This window comes from Trichosurus vulpecula, chromosome 4 (genome assembly GCF_011100635.1).
Source record: "Trichosurus vulpecula isolate mTriVul1 chromosome 4, mTriVul1.pri, whole genome shotgun sequence".
NCBI lineage: Eukaryota > Metazoa > Chordata > Mammalia > Diprotodontia > Phalangeridae > Trichosurus > Trichosurus vulpecula.
Window position 1 is genome coordinate 2354672 of NC_050576.1, and position 18024 is coordinate 2372695.

The following is an 18024-nucleotide window of genomic DNA, read 5'->3' on the forward strand; positions in this document are numbered from 1 at the left end:
ATGCTTAAATCTATCGATCCAGTACAACCCTCAAGATAACGTCTTATCCCTAAAATTCTACTGCAGCATTGGAGCATAATGAACCAGAGGATTCTGGAAGAGTTTAATTTTCTTCTTTGGGTTCAGGCCACCCCAGAAAACCTGATCTGTGTGAGTCAAGACCTAGGCCCTTTCAGCCCCAAATCCCTGGGCCAAAAGGTTTGTTTCACACAAAACATCTCATTCTGAATGAAGCCTTAACAGTTCTCTACTTTTCCTTCTCACCCATCCCTTAAGAGTAACCAGGAAACTGAATAAATTGTCCCACCTGCCTCCATGGACATAGCTAATTTCTGGACCCTTTACCCAAGAGCCTCCATTGAGTCAACTAATTCTATTCTTCTTCATGGAGAGCTTGTTATTTGCTTAGCCAACGTTCCAAAAGCCAAGGGATACTTAATTTCACAAATGAAGTTGCTGATCCATTTTGCCCATGCTGAATGTTGCATGCATAGGTGTTATTAGCAATTACGAAGTGGAAATTACTGAGAATCTAATCAGGCTCTTTTGCACACCTCCCTCAGTTTGGACGCAAATGCTAACAACCAAAGCTTTTTCTTTAACACCTTTCCAGATTCGCCAGTGAGATATACGTGTATGTATGTATGGATGGATGGATGGATGGATGATGTATGATGCATGATGTGTGTATGATGTATTATGATGTATGATGTATTATGATGTATGTATGCTGTATGTATGTATGCTGTATGCATGTATTATGTATGATGTATGTATGATGTATGTGTGATGTATGTATGATGTGTGTATCTATGATGTGTGTATGATGCATGTATGATGTATGTATGTATGATTGATGTATGTATGTATACATCCACCCCACACCTTGCCCCCTCCTTAACATTTTTTAATTTAAGAGTCTAGGTGCACAGAAGGATTGGATATTCCGCTTGCCACAGCCCACTGTGCCAAATTCTTTTATAACACTATTGCCCTCCCCACCAACTCTCACCAACCTGCCTGGCATGTGATTTTGAGACATGATTATCTTTTTCCAAATAGCAAAGTGGACATTACCACCAAAAGTCCACATGCACCCCCTGCCAATCTGATTATTACATATTAGCATCCACCAGTCTGACCTCACTTATGAGGTTGGGGCTTTTGGCTTCATTTTCTCAGGCTTCTACATGAGAGAGTCATCTGGCCTCAGTTCCTTCAAATGTAAAATGGAGAATAGGGTGGATGAGTTGGTTTTTTAGGTGCCTCTCATGCAGACCTGCTTATATGCCCTTCCCACCCCTCACCTCCAGCTTCTACCCAGGGCAGTGGCTGAGAATTTGGCACACTTAGCCCCCAACACCCTAACAAGCTATACTGCCATCATCTTCCTGCCAAGCCACCAGGGGCATCCTCTCCCCGCCACACCTCTCAGTCTGGGAACCAGAGGGGAGTCATCAAATCAATAACATATCACTTCCTAAAAGGAGAAAGGGTGTTTCAAACAACTGTCCTCTGGCGAGCACCACATCTGGGCCTTTACCCTTTGCTGGTTACCGTTCCCCTACGTGTGTGCTAAAATATCTTAGATTTCCAATGGCATTTCCCAGAGATGTCAAAGCCCCCTTGAGGGCAGAGACCATCTCCCTTCTGTATCTGCATCCCCAGTACTTAGCACAGTGCTTGGCACAGGGAGCTTGATGAAAGCTTTTTCCTTCATTTATTCACAATTCTGTGACCCCCAGTTACCAGGACAATTTCTTTCTATCCACAGAGACAGAGTCAGAGAAAAAGAGAGCTCAATAGAGATAGATCCAGAGGGAGAGACACGGTTAAGAGGTTTAATGGAGAGAAGGAGGTTACAAGTGAAGACGAGAGAGATCTGGAGGAGAGAGACAGAGAGAAGCAGAGTGGACAGTAGGATGAGGGAGAAGGAGAGGGAGGGAGGGAGGGAGGAAGAGAGAAAGAAAGAAAGAGAGAGAGACAGTCAGATGGACAGATCGATGGAAGCAACAGATGGAGACAGAGAGAGAGCTAGGTGATAGATAAAGGATAGAGAAAAAGAGATAGAGACATGATAGAGAGGTAGATGGTAGAGACAGAGACAGATGAAAGACTGATGATTGGTGAGAGGGATAGAAAGACATCGATGAGAGTTAGGGGATAGAGAGAGAGCTAGATGATGAACAGATGACAGGTAACGGGAGATAAATGAAGAGATAGAAGACAAATGGTTAATAGAAACACAGAGAGCATCTATTCAGCACTCCGCAGGCACCAGGTGCCAAGCTACACTCTGGGAAGACAAAGGGAAGCAACCACCCTGCCCGGCCCCATTCAAAATGGAGCCAGAAGAATCAAATCCAGGCTCCGACACTTACTGTGAGCAAGGTGTTGGGCAAGCCTCCTGCCCTCTCTGAGCTTCAATTCTTCATAGATTAAGTGGGGATATGAATAACTATAAAGCACAGCTGGCATCTATCTTCTTGGCCCATTCAGATCAGTGACTCATCTGTGCCTGGGACCCCAAGAGGTGAAGTGACCCACTCACAGTCACACAGATAGGGAGTATCAGAGGCAAAGCTTGGCCTCTGGGCTACGTGGAACACCGGCCCACTCCCACCATGTCACATGGCCTCCCATCAGCAACAAGGATCAACATTAAAGGAATACAAGGAGATATGGGCCGGGGAAGGGATGAGGAAGGGTCTTGAGTAGGAAAGGGTGGCACTTGAGCTGAGTTTCGAAGGAAGCCAGGGATAAGGAGCAGGAGGAAGATAGCACGATGACAGAAATTTGGCCAAGTTTTCCTTTCTTGGTGGTGAGCTGATAAAAACTCCATATGTCGAACCAGCCATGCTTTTAAAAAAAAGTCTCCACTCTCCCCAAAGAATCCCTGGATTAAGTACACAGCCTCCCCTCACCCAGCTGGAATTGCTATAAATCGAGCCTTGCACACATTCTCCAGAACAAATGGTATGAATGAATTAGAATAACTAAGGTTGTCAGACCATAAAACATAAATCTTCTAAGGGTTTTAATCCAAATCGAAGCTACAAAATGCACTCCGTATTTTATGAAGAAGTTATAAAGCATCTTCTTTCATTGTTAATGCAAGCACTGATCATATTCCAGACATTTCTCAGCACTCCAGCCAAATACACGACACAGAGTTTCCAGAGACTGAAATTAACATAGAGTCACTGAGCTGAAATACACCAACTGGACGTCAGTTTCAGCCCTGCCATGTATGGGTCCTATCAGGGAAAGGTCAGGTGGTAGAGGGGGAGGCCACCATCTTGTGCAAGGTGGTGGAGGGTGGGTGCCCTGCTAAGTGCCAATCATAACCCCACATTTTAGACAAACTCTAAATTAAAACTGTTACTTTTTCATCCTAAGAGCTTTAAAAAACCCTCACATGGTCCTCCTACTCATCAAGTCAGAGGCATTATCTCTGAAGAACTGCCAAGCCTCCAGCTGAAGATTTCCTCTTCATTAGGGATTCCTTTACATAATTCAGTCCTTGGAGCCAGCATTGGTGCAGACCAGGAATGTTTCTCTTGACCTTATTCTGAATGATGACAAAGAGCTGGTTTAAGCGATGCGAACTCTGGGGGGAAGCAGCTCCTCCACCCTAGAGGAATATTTGAGAGGAAGCTGGGCTTAAAAACTCTGCCACTAGATTTTAGAAAAGCGGATTTCAAAGAGAAAAACTAATCGGCATCCCATCATCTAAAATCATATAGCAGAAGTTGGTGCCTGAGGGATGGAAAGGCCTGGAGGAGTCTCAGAAGGAAAACAGGAGAGTTGTGCCAAGAAAGGACCATAGATGTGTAGGGCACTCACTATGACCAGCTCACGACACAAAAGGATGGCACAAAGAATTGCCAAATTTCAGGGTCAACGTTCGATTCAATTCAGCCCACATTGACTTCTAATGACTCAGAAGGAACTTCAGCAGGCGCCCCCAGCATCCCTCCCTCCATCACCCACCAACCGAGCAGCCAAAGAGCCTGTATGAACAGCCTTCCACGGAGGGGACCCCCGACCTTCCCCATTCACGGCCTCCATTTTGGGTGGGGCAACTTCCTAAAATACCTCCGTGACAACTCCCATCCATTGTACCTAGCTCTGCCCTCAAATGCCAAGCACAAAACGTCGATCGACTAATCATCAATCCACAAGCTTTTATTAAGGGTTCACTGTGCTATCAGACACAGCACTAAGCTCTTGGGACAAAAATAAAATAGAAATATTTCCCGTCTCTCCCCACAAGAAGCTTGTATCCAATATATTGGAGGGTGGAGTGGGGAATACATACAAATACAGGTGTATGAAAAATTTATACAAACCAGTTGCAAGAATATGGGGAAATGGAGTGGGGGTGGGGCATTAGGAGCTAAAGGCATCAGGAAAGGCTCCACGTAGATGGTGTTACTGTCTCTGGATCTGGAGTGAATGGAGGAGATTCGGAACCCCAAGAGACAGACGCAAGAAGAGAGTACATTCCAGATATGGGTGACAGCCAGGGCCGAGGTAAGGTACAGGGTGGCCGAATAGGAGAGATATGTATGAGGAATAAGAAGGCTTGCTGTTCTTGTTGAGTCATTTTTCAGTTGTGTCTGACTCTCTCCTAACCCCTTTTGGGGTTTTCTTGGGAAAGATACTGCAGTGGTTTATCATCTCCTTCCGCAGCTCATTTTACAGATGCAGAAACTGAGGCAAACAGGGTGACGTGACTTGGCCAGGGTCACAGAGCTAGTGGGTGTTTGAGGCTGGCAAACAGGGTGAAGTGACTTGGCCAGGGTCACAGAGCTAGTGGGTGTTTGAGGCCGGCAAACAGGGTGAAGTGACTTGGCCAGGGTCACAGAGCTAGTGGGTGTTTGAGGCCGGCAAACAGGGTGAAGTGACTTGGCCAGGGTCACACAGCTAGTGGGTGTTTGAGGCCGGCAAACAGGGTAAAGTGACTTGGCCAGGGTCACAGAGCTAGTGGGTGCTTGAGGCTGGCAAACAGGGTGAAGTGACTTGGCCAGGGTCACAGAGCTAGTGGGTGCTTGAGGCTGGCAAACAGGGTGAAGTGACTTGGCCAGGGTCACAGAGCTAGTGGGTGTTTGAGGCTGGCAAACAGGGTGAAGTGACTTGGCCAGGGTCACAGAGCTAGTGGGCGTTTGAGGCTGGCAAACAGGGTGAAGTGACTTGGCCAGGGTCACAGAGCTAGTGGGTGCTTGAGGCCGGCAAACAGGGTGAAGTGATTTGGCCAGGGTCACAGAGCTAGTGGGTGCTTGAGGCCGGCAAACAGGGTGAAGTGACTTGGCCAGGGTCACAGAGCTAGTTTGACTTAGTTTAAATTGTATGAAAGGGAGCAGTTTGTAATAAGGCTGGAAGGGTATGCTGAGGCCAAACTATGAAGGGCTTCAAATGCCAAACGGACACTATTGCTCTCAGAGGTAATAGAGAGCCCACGGAGCTGAAGAGGGGTGGGTCCCATGATCAGACTCTAGGTTACCCCTTCAGAGAGCTGACTGCATCCGGCTCTCTCTCCTGTTATCCCTGTGTCTGCTCTGCTCTGGGCTAAACAGGCCCCTTTCCCTCCATTAATCTCGATTAAGGAATTCACCGGAAGCAAAACCAACCATTAAGAATGAACATGAGGCAGGCACCATCCTGTGGCCCCTGAATGATAAACTCAGGATGAGCTCAGAATGATACTCGGAGACAAAGATGACCAGCAGGGACTTGGGAAATCTGTGTTCCGGTCAGAGAAAGATCCAACAAGGAATCGAACCACCGTCCAGGCTGATAGATGGTGAATATGGAGGAGGGAGAGAAGACGAAAGCACCAAACTCTCACCTTGTTTTCTTTTATCTGCTAAGGACAGCAGACTTCAGATTAGGAAACACTGTTTTTCCAGTGCTGGAAAAAGGCCAGCGTTGGAAAAACAGAAAGACTTGGAGGTCATACACCCTCGGAGAAACAGAGGACAAGCAAGTATGGCGGGGTCTTACAGATGCATAAGACTGTGTATGTCTATGTCCGAGTATGTGTGTGTGTGTGTGTGTGTGTGTGTGTAAGCGTGTCTACGTGCATGTTTACATATGTCTGTATATATGTACATGGTTGCTATGTGTGTAAGCGTGTCTATGTGTATGTTTACATATGTCTATATGTGTGTACATGTGTGTTGCTATGTGTGTAAGTGTGTCTGTGTGTATGTTTACACATGTCTGCATGTGTGTACACATGTGTTGCTATGTGTGTAAGCGTGTCTACGTGTATGTTTACATGTGTCTGTATATATGTAAATGTGTGGTGTTATGTGTGTAAGCATGTCTACGTGTATGTTTACGTATGTCTGTATATATGTACACTGTGTTGCTATGTGTGTAAGTGTGTCTATGTGCATGTTTACATATGTCTGCATATATGTACACGTGTGCTGCTATGCGTGTAAGCGTGTCTACGTGTGTTTACATAGGTCTGCATATTTGTGCACGTGTGTTGCTATGTGTGTAAGCGTGTTTAAGTGTATGTTTACATATGTCTGCATATATGTACACGTGTGTTGCTGTATGTGTAAGCGTGTGTATGTTTACATACATCTGTATATATGTACACGTGTGTTGCTATGTGTGTAAGCGTCTCTACGTGTATGTTTACATATGTCTGTATATGTGCGCGTGTGTTGCTGTAAGCGTGTCTAAGTGTATGTTTACATATGTCTGCATATATGTACACGTGTGTTGCTGTGTGTGTAAGCGCATCTACGTGTATGTTTACATATGTCTGTATATATGTACACGTGTGTTGCTATGTATGTGTGTGTGTCCACACTTCATTGTAGCCTTCTTAGTGGGGGAGAAGGAAGAAGAGGGAAAAAAGAACAAAGTAAAAAGGACACAGCATCGAACAAAATAAAACCTACAAGGAAGAAAGAAGAGACGGAAGGCTCGGAATGTGGAGCATTTGTCTGGAAAAGGAGATTTGTTGCTTTGTATTTTGACTCCTGCCTTATGTTCCGCTGTGCACATGGCATTTTTTCCTTCTCTTATTTTGTATTTAAATTTTAGTATTTAAGTTCCTTTCTTTTTTCTTATTTTTGTATTTGCTTAATTTTTTTTTTTGAAAAATCACCAAGAAATGAGCAGTAGTATTTTTTATTTTTCTTCAAAAGCTATTATTTGTGATAGAAGCTGGCTCTCTGGGAGGTCAGGAGGAGAGACACTGTGGAGAATTACGGTGAGACAAAAAATGTAATCAGTAAAAGCTAATTTTAAAAAAAAGAAGTTGAAACTCAAGATAAGTGAGGAGATGCTTACAACCATAACAAGCACTTACATAGCGTTCTAAGGTTTCTCACAAGTTGTGGGGAAACAGCCGATAGAGGCTGGAGTCAGGAACACCTGAGTTCAAATCCAGCCTCAGACACTTAGCAGCCTTGTGACCCTGGGCAAGTCACTTTACCATCTCTGTTTGCCTCAGTTTCCCTGCCTATAAAATGGGGATACCAACAGTACCTACTTCCCAGGGCTGTTGTGAGGACGAATGAGATAATAATTATAAAGCACTTTACAAAACTTAGAGCAGGCTCTGGGAAATCAGCAGGAAAGTCTGATTCCCCTCATTTTGCAGATGAGGACCCTGCCCCCACCACCGGCCCCCGCCGGCCCAAAATCGGTCGAGCTGAAAACAGAACCCTGTCCTGACTCCTCTTCCAGGTCAGCCTGTTTGGCGGATTTTAGACTAAAAACAAGAAGTACTGATACAAGTCATCACCTACATGACGTCAGGGAAGTCACTTAACACCCAGTCTCAGTTCTCTCATCAGTAAAATGGAAGGACCTCATAGACGCCTCCAGTTCTAAGTCTGAGATCCCATCATCCCCAAAGGCAGGGACCTCCACGTCGTCCCTATCTTTCATTGCCCCTGCCAAGGCTGCCTGGTTCTGTTAGGCACGGAACAACCTCCTGCGGAGGTGAAACTGAGTTCAGCTGCCACCTCTGACAGACAGCCTTCCCTGATCCCCCAGCTGCCAGGCTCATGCCCCACCTCCTTCCCAATTATAGAAGGTGTCCCAAAAGACTTCGTGCAGCTGGAAGCTTCAATGGTACAGGTCATCTGTAATTATATTACATTGTATCATACTCTTGTATGTGAACAGGTCCTCTCTCCCGATAGAACATAGGCTCCTTCGGGGCAGGACAATTTTATTTTCACCTTGTAGCCCCAGCACACAATATGGAGTCTGGCACATAGCAGGCAATTAATTAAACTCTTGTGGATTATTGAGTGACTGAATTTTCCTCCGATTTCCCCTACCCAATGAGGGTGACGGTGAGGAGGCCAAATGTTTGTTTTCAGCTTGTGTCTGATATGCCCCGGCTTTGTATCGATTAAGAGTTACTGAGAGAAAGTGAAATTACCTTTTAGGGAAATTGGAAAATGACCTTTCCGGGACAGACGCTGAAGACACGGAGATCAATGAACAGAAGTCCCGAGATCCCTACACAGCGAATGAAGGCAGCAATCAGAAAGCGTTTAATTCACCCGGCCAGCCTCTTCAGAGAAGGCTAGACCAAAAGGTGAAATTAAGGACACAAGGGAGTTGAAGAAAGGAGCTTCCAATCTCACTAGAAAGTGATTTTTTTTGTTCTGATCAAAGAATGAGAGGAACAGAAATCTTTGAAAAAGGAACCGCGGCGCTGAGCTGTCTGGAGCAGCCGGGCTTTTTGATCAGGGCGGCGTGCGTCTTAAGCAATTGGTCTCTGAAGTCCGACTTCACATTCCTGAAACAAGAGAGGGTGAACGAGGAAGACTCGCCTTGCCCTCCCGTGGCTAAGATAATGGGAGAGAGAGCGCGCTTTGAAGGTCGCCTGCATGGGTTTGTTTTGTCGGGGAATTATTACAGTGTATTCCTCTCGCTTTTTTTTTCCTATTGGACCTCGGGCCAGAAGTTCTAAGAAAGTCTAAGTTTTTAAATTCTTTACCAAGCCTACCTCGCGTGGCGGCATGGGGTCTACCTCAGTGATGAAAGCCAGGGGACCATGAAAATAAGAATGAGAATGAGAATAATAAACAGCGCACCGCCCCCAGGACATGACGCAGATTTGCGAAATGCTGAAGAACTTAAATAGATGTCCACCTCCCAACGATGGGGCCAGAGACGCTCTTCAAGTACCGCAGCTGTTCTCGTGGTAAAACTGTCCCAAGGATGCTGTCAATGAACCTAGAAAAGGGGACCTCGCCTCCCAGCATCTTCCTCTCATGACAGACATGAATCGTCTTCTCCACCTACCGACGAGTTTGTCAAACACTGGTGTAAGATGAACCCTACAACCTAGGACCGCTTCTACACGGACTCTGTACAACCTAGGACCGCTTCTACACGGACTCTGTACAACCTAGGACCGCTTCTACTCGGACTCTGTACAACCTAGGACCGCTTCTACTCGGACTCTGTACAACTTAGGACCGCTTCTACTCGGACTCTGCCACGCATGAAGACCGGAAAACTAATAAGAACAGTGGTGATTTGCATTCCATTTGCTCCTCATAATAATTGTAAGACGAAACAACAGACATTATCTCTATTTTACCTATGAGGAAACTAAGTCACTGAGCAATCGACTGCCCTGCCCAGGGTCCCACAATTACTAAGTGTCATGGTGGAAGCCTTCCAGCTTCCAAAGCCAACTGCCTACTAAAAGAGATAATATGTATGGGAAATGTTTGGGGTTATCTGGGAGGAAACAAGCATTAACTCGTGCCTCCATATTTGCTTCCGAGTCCATTTTGTACTTTCTCACCGAGGCCAGCCCCTCTCCTGGTTCCCTTAAGGCACATCTCCTCCAAGGACCTAGAGATTGTTCCACTCTCTTCAATGTCTCCCTGTGCCCCGGCCTCTTCTCACTGCTTACAAACATACCCATGCCCGCCCCATCCTTAAAATACCCGCACTTGGCCCTCTCATCCCCTCGAGCTAAGGCTCTATGGTTCTCTATCCTTCCAAAGCCAATGTCTTAGAAAAACTCATCTGTTAACACGTCCAGGCTTCCTTCAGCCCTCTGCATTCCGGCTTCTGATCTCATCATCCCACCGGCGCTGCTCTCGATAAAGTTTCCAACTGTCCTTCAACTGCCAAAATTGATGGTCTTTTCTCTCTCGTCCTTCCTGAGTCCTTTACAGGCCACAACCCCTGCTGAACACTGCCATTTCCAAGGTTCCATGACAACAATCTCTCTGTTTTCCTCCTCTCCCCCATTTGACCTGTCACCATAGCTGGATGATCAACCATACACCATTTGGGGAGCACCCCAAGGCTTTGTCCTGAGCCTCTTCTGTTTCTACCATCCCTTACTTGGCAGCATCACTCACTCCCAATGATCCAATCGTCCCTTCCAGGAAGATGATCTCTCCGTCTGTGGAGCCACCCTAATCTCCCCACCAGCTCCCTACTGGACGTTTCCCACCGGATGTCCTGTCAGCCTCTGAAGCTCAAGATATACAAAACGGAACTCACCATTTTGCAACCCACCCCACCCAGACTCTGACCTTCCCAAGTTGCTTTCAGTCTGAGCGGAGTACATCCCAGAAGTGTGGGATATCAGCGCACGAGGGGGTTGGGGGAGCTTGTGGCACCAGCTGAGGAGGCTTATATTTCTGTTCCCTTCTCTTCCCTTTACATGTCCCTTTGTCAAATCTATGAAACTGGAAGGTCGGAATAACATACGGGAAACGCTATCTAATCCTCAACAATCAACATTAGGGAGAACAGTGGGACAGTAGTGTGAGTTGACTGCATCAGAGAAGACCTCTCCAACCTGCTGGAGGGAACCCCTAGGGCCCTGAGGGGGAAACACAGCAGCCTTGTTCTGGGAAGGATCCTTGGTGCAGTGAGGACCACGTGGAATGTGTACACACACTCCCAGCAAGTTCCATGAGGACATGGGCTGTTCCATTTCTGTCTTCATGTCCCTACAAACTAGCACAGTGCCCAGCACACAGTAGGTGTTTGTCGTCTCCATTACAATTCACTGATTCATGGGTCTCATTGGTGTCAGGATTCCCACAAACCACTTATACCTTCTCATCCTAGGCAATTCTAGTCTATGCCTTTCTGTAGTGTCTGTAGATGGTCCACCCAAGTATCAGCAGCCACTTGTGCATCTTTCAGAGTGCAGCAGACCCCAGGGCAGGTCTCAGGACATCTGTCTTGGTCAGTCTCATTTGAATGGACCAGTCAGAGTGTGGCGTAGGAGGAAACACACCAGACTTGGTGCGTTTGAATCCTGTCTCACAGACTCATCGACCCAGGTCCTTCCTACCCTCAGACCTCTGTGGGCCTCAGTGTCTTCACACAGCACAGGGCCTAGAATACAATGAGAGCTCAAGAAATGCTTTTTCCTTCCTTCATCTATAAAATGAGGCAGGTGGATCAGGTGACCTCCAAGCACAGTCGTTCAGGGCCTCCTGCTTCTAAGGCCTTTTCTGTTCCCCAGGAGTTGGTGCTTTGTCCCTGGTGAAGTGAATGGCAGAGTCACTTTCTGCTGAATCACTGGTGTCCCATTCTATCCTATCCAAGCCTGGCCTTGCACACACCTTGGATCTACCAAGGGAAAGGGGCACTCCCCTTTGCCCTTTATCCCAGCCCCCAACACGGAGCAGGCCCTTCACGTTTGTGGGATGGGGGAGGAAGCCTATATTAGATGTGGGCTCAGGGCCAGGCTTGGGCTCAATTCCATTTCATTCTTGGAATTGTTCTTCCCAGAACCCCACAAGTCAGGAAGGCAGAGGAGGAAGGACCCCAGGGCTCTGAGCAGTTAAATGGCCTGGCCCCTAGCTGGGCACAGGAGCAGTAAATGGCAGATGCAGGTGGTGTGACCATGCAATAAGTGAAGTGCATCAGGATACTGCCCTGATACCCTAAAGGCAAGAACAAAGGAAGGCAGCGGGACAAGGAGAAGAGAAAGAGGTGGCTCCCCCAGGCATCTCAGCCCAGCTCCTGGTTATAAGGAGAAATGAAAGAGAAAAATGGGGCCAGGAGGGCCCCTGGTTACAGACACATCCACTGGAAGATGAAGAGCAACTGTCTTGTTAGCTTCACGTTGCTAATGAGTAAGCAGGGGCCCCCAAGTGGCATCTAGCAGGCTCATGTTGGTGATAAATCTTCAAGAATCACAGCGGTTTGGGCCTGAGCAGGCTGGAGGACCAACAAGCCTCATCTCTGGAGCAGAGGGGCTCTTTGGGCAAACATGGGCTCTGAAGACCAGCTGGTGCTTTCCTGGCTTCAGCTGAGGTCTGTCAACAAAAACAATGAAGCCCATGTTTTGTGGCTCCAATTAAGGGAGGTGGCCTCACTTCTCAAAGACCTTTGGGGAGCCCCAAAAGTGAATTTTTAAAAACAAATCCTGAATGAAGAAGAAACAGCACATAGCCATCCACAATCCACAGCGAGAAGTGCATTTTTTTCATTGGTGAGCCTTGTTTTATTTTCCAATATAGGGTCAAAGGCTAGACATGTGACCTTATTTCTATAGTGAATAACTTCTCTCTGCCAATGCAGGTCAGCATCTTCTCCACTGTCTCTCTGAATATGGAGAGTCTAGGTGACTCACTCAGGGTCACACAGCAGCCAACATACCACTCATATCAATAGACAGAAATGAAGCAGCCTCTGCCCTCAAACAGGTAACATTCTCCTGGGGGAAACACTACATACAAAGATGGAGCAACACAAAGTCATTTCAAGGAGTCAGACATCTACAACTGGGAAGAACAGGAGAGGCCTGGTGGAGGGGGTGGCCCATGACAAGGGAAATGGTGGGAGCTTGACGCCAGCAGGCGGGAAAGGCCTGCGGGCCTTCCAGCCAAGAGGCCACCAAAAGGCCAGCTTTTCTGGAATGTGGAGGGAAGGGGAAAACTGTCCAGAAAGACAGGCTGGAGCCAGATTGAGAAGGCTCAGCGTCAAACAGAGGAGTGTCTACATGAACCCAGAGGTAATGGGGAGTCACTGAAGCTTCCGGAATTGGGCTGGGCAGGGAGACTGAGGAGGAGCTGAAGGCAACAGTCCAGAACAGAAGTGATGGAGACAGATGAGGGAACGATGAAAAATCATCAGGATGAGGGAGAAAAGGAAAGAAAGGGAAGGGAGAAATAGAGAGGGGCAGGAAGGAGTGGGAGACAAAGAGGAAGGGAGGAAGGAAGGAGAGCTTTTCTGTTTTTCAACAGAAAAAATCAGACCAAGGCAGTTTCACTGAAATCCACAACGACCCCAAAATTTCCTCCAAGTGGAGTTCCTGTAGCAACAGACGTCAGCATCCAATGGGCTTGGCAGAAAGAGCGTCAGAAAAAGCAATAATTATCCATAAAGCAGAAGATTTAGAACATAAACTCAATAGCGATCTAACTAGAAGTTAAACTTTTTAATGCTCCTTTAAAATGTGAGAGTTTCTCCATTCACATGTGAGGGGTCTCTGCGGGGCTCTTGGCTCTGACTGGCCACTCTCAACACTGGGACATTGGGATCTTTGCATGGCTATCTTATACTGGGGCAAAGGCATCACCCATAAAGGAAAGTGAACATTTTAAAATCTAATCGTGTGCCCTCCGAGACAAGAGCATCTCGTCTGGAGACTCAGGAGTGAACAGACGTAGGAATGAACTTGAAAATCCCAGTTCTTTGGAGCCTGGAACAGTCAAGTGCTGCCCAGGGCCACAGGGCTCCTTAACCAATCAGTCGGTCAATAAACATTTATTAGACACTGACTGTGTGTCTCACCAGTAATCACTGCTGAAGATAAGGGAGAGAAAACCAGCCCCTGCCCTTAAGGAGCTCACACTCTTTTTTTTCGTTTTTTAAAATTTTAGACAAATACTAAAACTTAAATACCTAATAAGAAAAGAAAAAGAAACATTATAAATTTAAATATTAAACTTAATTACAAAATAAGAAAAGAAAAAAAAAACATGTCATGTGCATGGCAGAACACGGGAGAGGATTCAGAATATATAGCAATCACCTGTCATTTCAGGAAAGCCTAGGTATTAAACACTGCACGTTGAGTTGAAAGCTGTCCATCTTTTCTTTGCTTCCTTGTAGCTTTTCTTTTGTTCTCTGCTGTGCATGTTTTACTTTGTGCTGCACTCACATTCTAATGGAGGAGACCAGGCACTGAATGAGGTGTAACATGCTAAAAGCGCCTGGCCCAGAGTTGGCACTGTACACATCCTTGTTCCCTTCCCTATGAGCACAGGGAAGGTGGCAGGGAAGGTGAAGGGTAATCTGAAGGTGGGAGGCACTAGCGACTGAGACTTTAGAAGGGAGGATCTGAGCTATGTCTTAGTAAGAGGTGGCATAAGAAGAGCCTTCGAGGCCGATCATCTTGTTTGATCCTGGAGGTAAGAGGGAGCCACAGAGGGTGGTGGGCAGACTTCCACTTGAAGAGCATCTCTTGGGCTGCTGGGCTGAGGATGGGCTGGTGGGAAGGGACCAGCTCAAAGGTGGCTTCCACGGTTGGGGGGAATGGAAACAAAGCAGCTGTTCCTGACAGAGACTTGAACCCAGGTCTTGCTGATTAATGGGCTCCATAGGAAAGTGCTGCTCTGATTCCAAAATTCATTTATTCAAATATTGGTGAGCCAGAAAACTTGCATTTCTGTTACTCCTTAAAGCAAGGCTTCTGTGCCTTGTTTGGGTCCTGGAGCTCTTCAGCAGGCAGACTGGTGAAGCCTGTGGAGCACATTCCTGCTCAGAATCATTGGTTTAAAAAAAAAGAAAGAAAATACTAATTTTTAGTTAGCAGTTAGTGGAAACCAAAATGTAATTTTTTTCTCATTCAAATTCAACAGATCCCCTGGAATCTACTGGGGGGGTGGACATCAAATTAAGAGCCCCTAATTTAAAGTTTTGCAAAAATATATCCCCTACAATGAATTTTGTGAGGTAGATTATGTCCAGTTTACAGATGGAGAAACTGAGGGTCAGGGGAATTCCCAGTAAAGGGAGGAGACAGGAGAGGAAGCAATTCCAGACTCGACTTCCTCCTGTCCAGCTGGGTGAGACTCACTCACCATCAGAGCAGTTGACTTGAAATGCACATGAATGTTATAAATTCACATACCTCTTTGTGGCTATAAAAAAAAGAAAGATACAGAAAAACAAAAATCATTGCCTAACCTTTGCTTTATTCCCCAGCTCCAGAGCAGAATATAAAGCATGCAATTACAGAAAGAAGGCCTGGCTGGAAAACAAGCCAGGGTATTTTCGTTTAAAAAGCTGTGGCTCCAAAGCATAATGGATTCATCCATTGTGTGTCATAATGAAGCCGGTAATTTGTTTCAGGGACGTTCTGAATGCGTAGCTTTGGTAAAGAAAAAGGCTGCAAAACATTTAGAAGATCAGAAGAAAAACTATAATTTGTGAGAAACTTCTACAGGAGCGGAAACGTGGACAATGGGCCAGGTCGAAGTGCACGGTTTGGGCCAGACGATGTCAGGCTGCGGCGGCATGGGCGCTTGGTGCTTGGTTTCGAGGAGAGAGGTTTCCTTGGAAACAGAATGTGATATTATTACATTAATAAGCATTAGGGAATCATTGTCTACAGGGAGAAAATAGAGCTCTTCTTGTGAGAACTGGACAAGGATAATTTAGAACCTAAATAATTGTGAGCTCTGCCCAGCTCCTTCGGGAACCCTCAAAGGCCTGCTGTGGCTAGAACGGAGGGGCAGGACGAGAGGCGATAAATCGGCCCAGCAGCACATGCCAGGGCACCTTGGGAGTGCCCAGCCTGGCAGCCGGCAGCAGCAACAAGAAACTGCTGAGACGTCATCCTGGCATGTGCACAAATAGGTGCAGGGCCCATCTCAGCCTTCTGCTGTCTACAGAAGCCTGTTGTCTTTTCCCCACTTCAGGAATGATCAGGTGTCCCACACAAGGGTAACAGATAACATTTTGACCCAATCAGTCCCATTTGTTTTTAAATCTCCATAAAAATGGCTACTAGGAAAAAGGACACCTTGCATCATGTCCTGTGGGGTGGGGGATAGTCTTACAGGATCATGGTATCGCAGACTTCTGTGGTTGGGAGGGGAACAGCCTCCTCCTCCAAACCTCCGCCTGAACCACTGGTACCCACTGCGTACCCCAATCTCTACATGGCGGACTCTTTAGGTCCTTCACCATTCAGTCAAAGCCCAGACCTTTTCCTGATGAATGACTGCAGTCTCCCACCTTCACACAAGCCGTCCTCCACCTACAGTTTATAGTCTCAGTTCCTTTTATAGGCCTTGTTTTCCTCCAGTAGCATCTAAGTGGTACAAAACACTGAGTGCTAGACCTGGCTACTGAGTTCAAATCCTGCCACTCTGGCTAAGAAGAGGGGGTATGTTTCAATATCTGGACTCTGGGACCAATACAGGGCATCACAATTACTCTCAGGTCATCTTCCTTTTGGGATCCTTTTGATCCACCATCTTTACCCAGTGACAGGATGCTGGACGGTCCTCAAACAATGCATGCTCTTGATTCTCTTTCTTTTCCAGTTCTGAGCAAAACCAGAGGCACTAGAAGCCTCTTCCCAGCTAAGCTCTGGAGCCAAGGACAAGCCAACGGCACTTTAAGCAGTTCTGGACCAGACACATCCCTACTGGGCGCTCTCGGCTCCAGAGGAGAGTGGTTCTATTCAAGACACTCCTCCACAGCACAGCCCCCAGACTTGAGAAGAACAACCAACCTTTTTATAGTGCTTCCTCACTACGTGGGATGGGAGACAGGCTCCCTGGGTGAGGCTCCCTAACACACATTCAAGCATTTGTGGTTTCCAATGGTCAGATCTGTGATTTCATCAGAACTCCCAAAGAAGAAGCCCCTTCCAGCAAACCTGGTGAGCAAGTGACGGGCAATTTATAAGCTTAGAGCTGGGGGTCTTACCAATTTCTGTAACATTGACCCTCTCGCAGGCAAGCTAATGACACCTACAGACTCCTCAGGATGTTACAAAATGCATCAAATTAAGTGCACAGGATCATAAAGGAAACCCGTTTTATTGAAATGCAGGGATCAAAATATTGGAAAAGAAAAACAAAAACAAACAAGTTCACAGATGCCAGGGCTGTGCTGAGAGCCCCCCCCCCCAGGCTGTGCACAGCGTTCCACAGCTGGTAGATGTGGCAGAGGAAGGTCTTCATGCCTCTAAGGCAGGCTCTCTATCCATTGGAGCACTCTGCCTCTCACTGAATCATTACCCAACACAAAAGAGAGGCATGCCTTCTTCCTAATAAGAAGTTTGGGAGAAAAGAATAGAACAAAAGAAAAAATGCTTGAAATTTCACAGAGTTGAAAAAACCCTTGAGTAAGTAAAAACTATAGTAATATACCAATGAATAAATGGAGTGTCAAATACATTGTTAAAATACATTTCCCAAAACGTCCTTCATTAAAAATAAAAACCTGATAACTTAAACAGGTGTGCAGAAAGATAGTCCTAGAAGAATAAATTCTCCCAGCGAATGTAGCCCCTGGATTTATGGTAACCACTTTATGATCACCCTTCCTTCCCATCGCTCTCTTCGAGCCTCCTTTGAGCAGAGTTGGGAAACCCAGCCTCGCTCCAGGCTGCCTGCATCCTCCCCCACCCAGAACCCCAGTGCCAAGCCTCGGAAACCAGCAGCATAAATATGGATTCCCATTTCTCCAACGACAATTCTGCAAGTAGTAAAACAAGCAGCAAGTCAAAATCCAAATGACTCGAGTTGTTTTAGGTAATTCATAGGTTGTAAAAACTAATGAGAAGTTAAAAAAATTACGAGGGCATTACAACTCTCCCATTAAAACGAAAATCTATGTTATAATTTGATGCTTTCCAAATATTATACAATGCATCGAGACCCACCAGCACGACAGGCCTTGTTCTATTACCTTACTTATTTTGAGCGATCACTTGACTAATGAATTTTAAGGTACACCACAGTGATAATAATAAGCCACAATGATCTTCAGAGTCAACAACAAATTCCCTCTTTTGCAGAG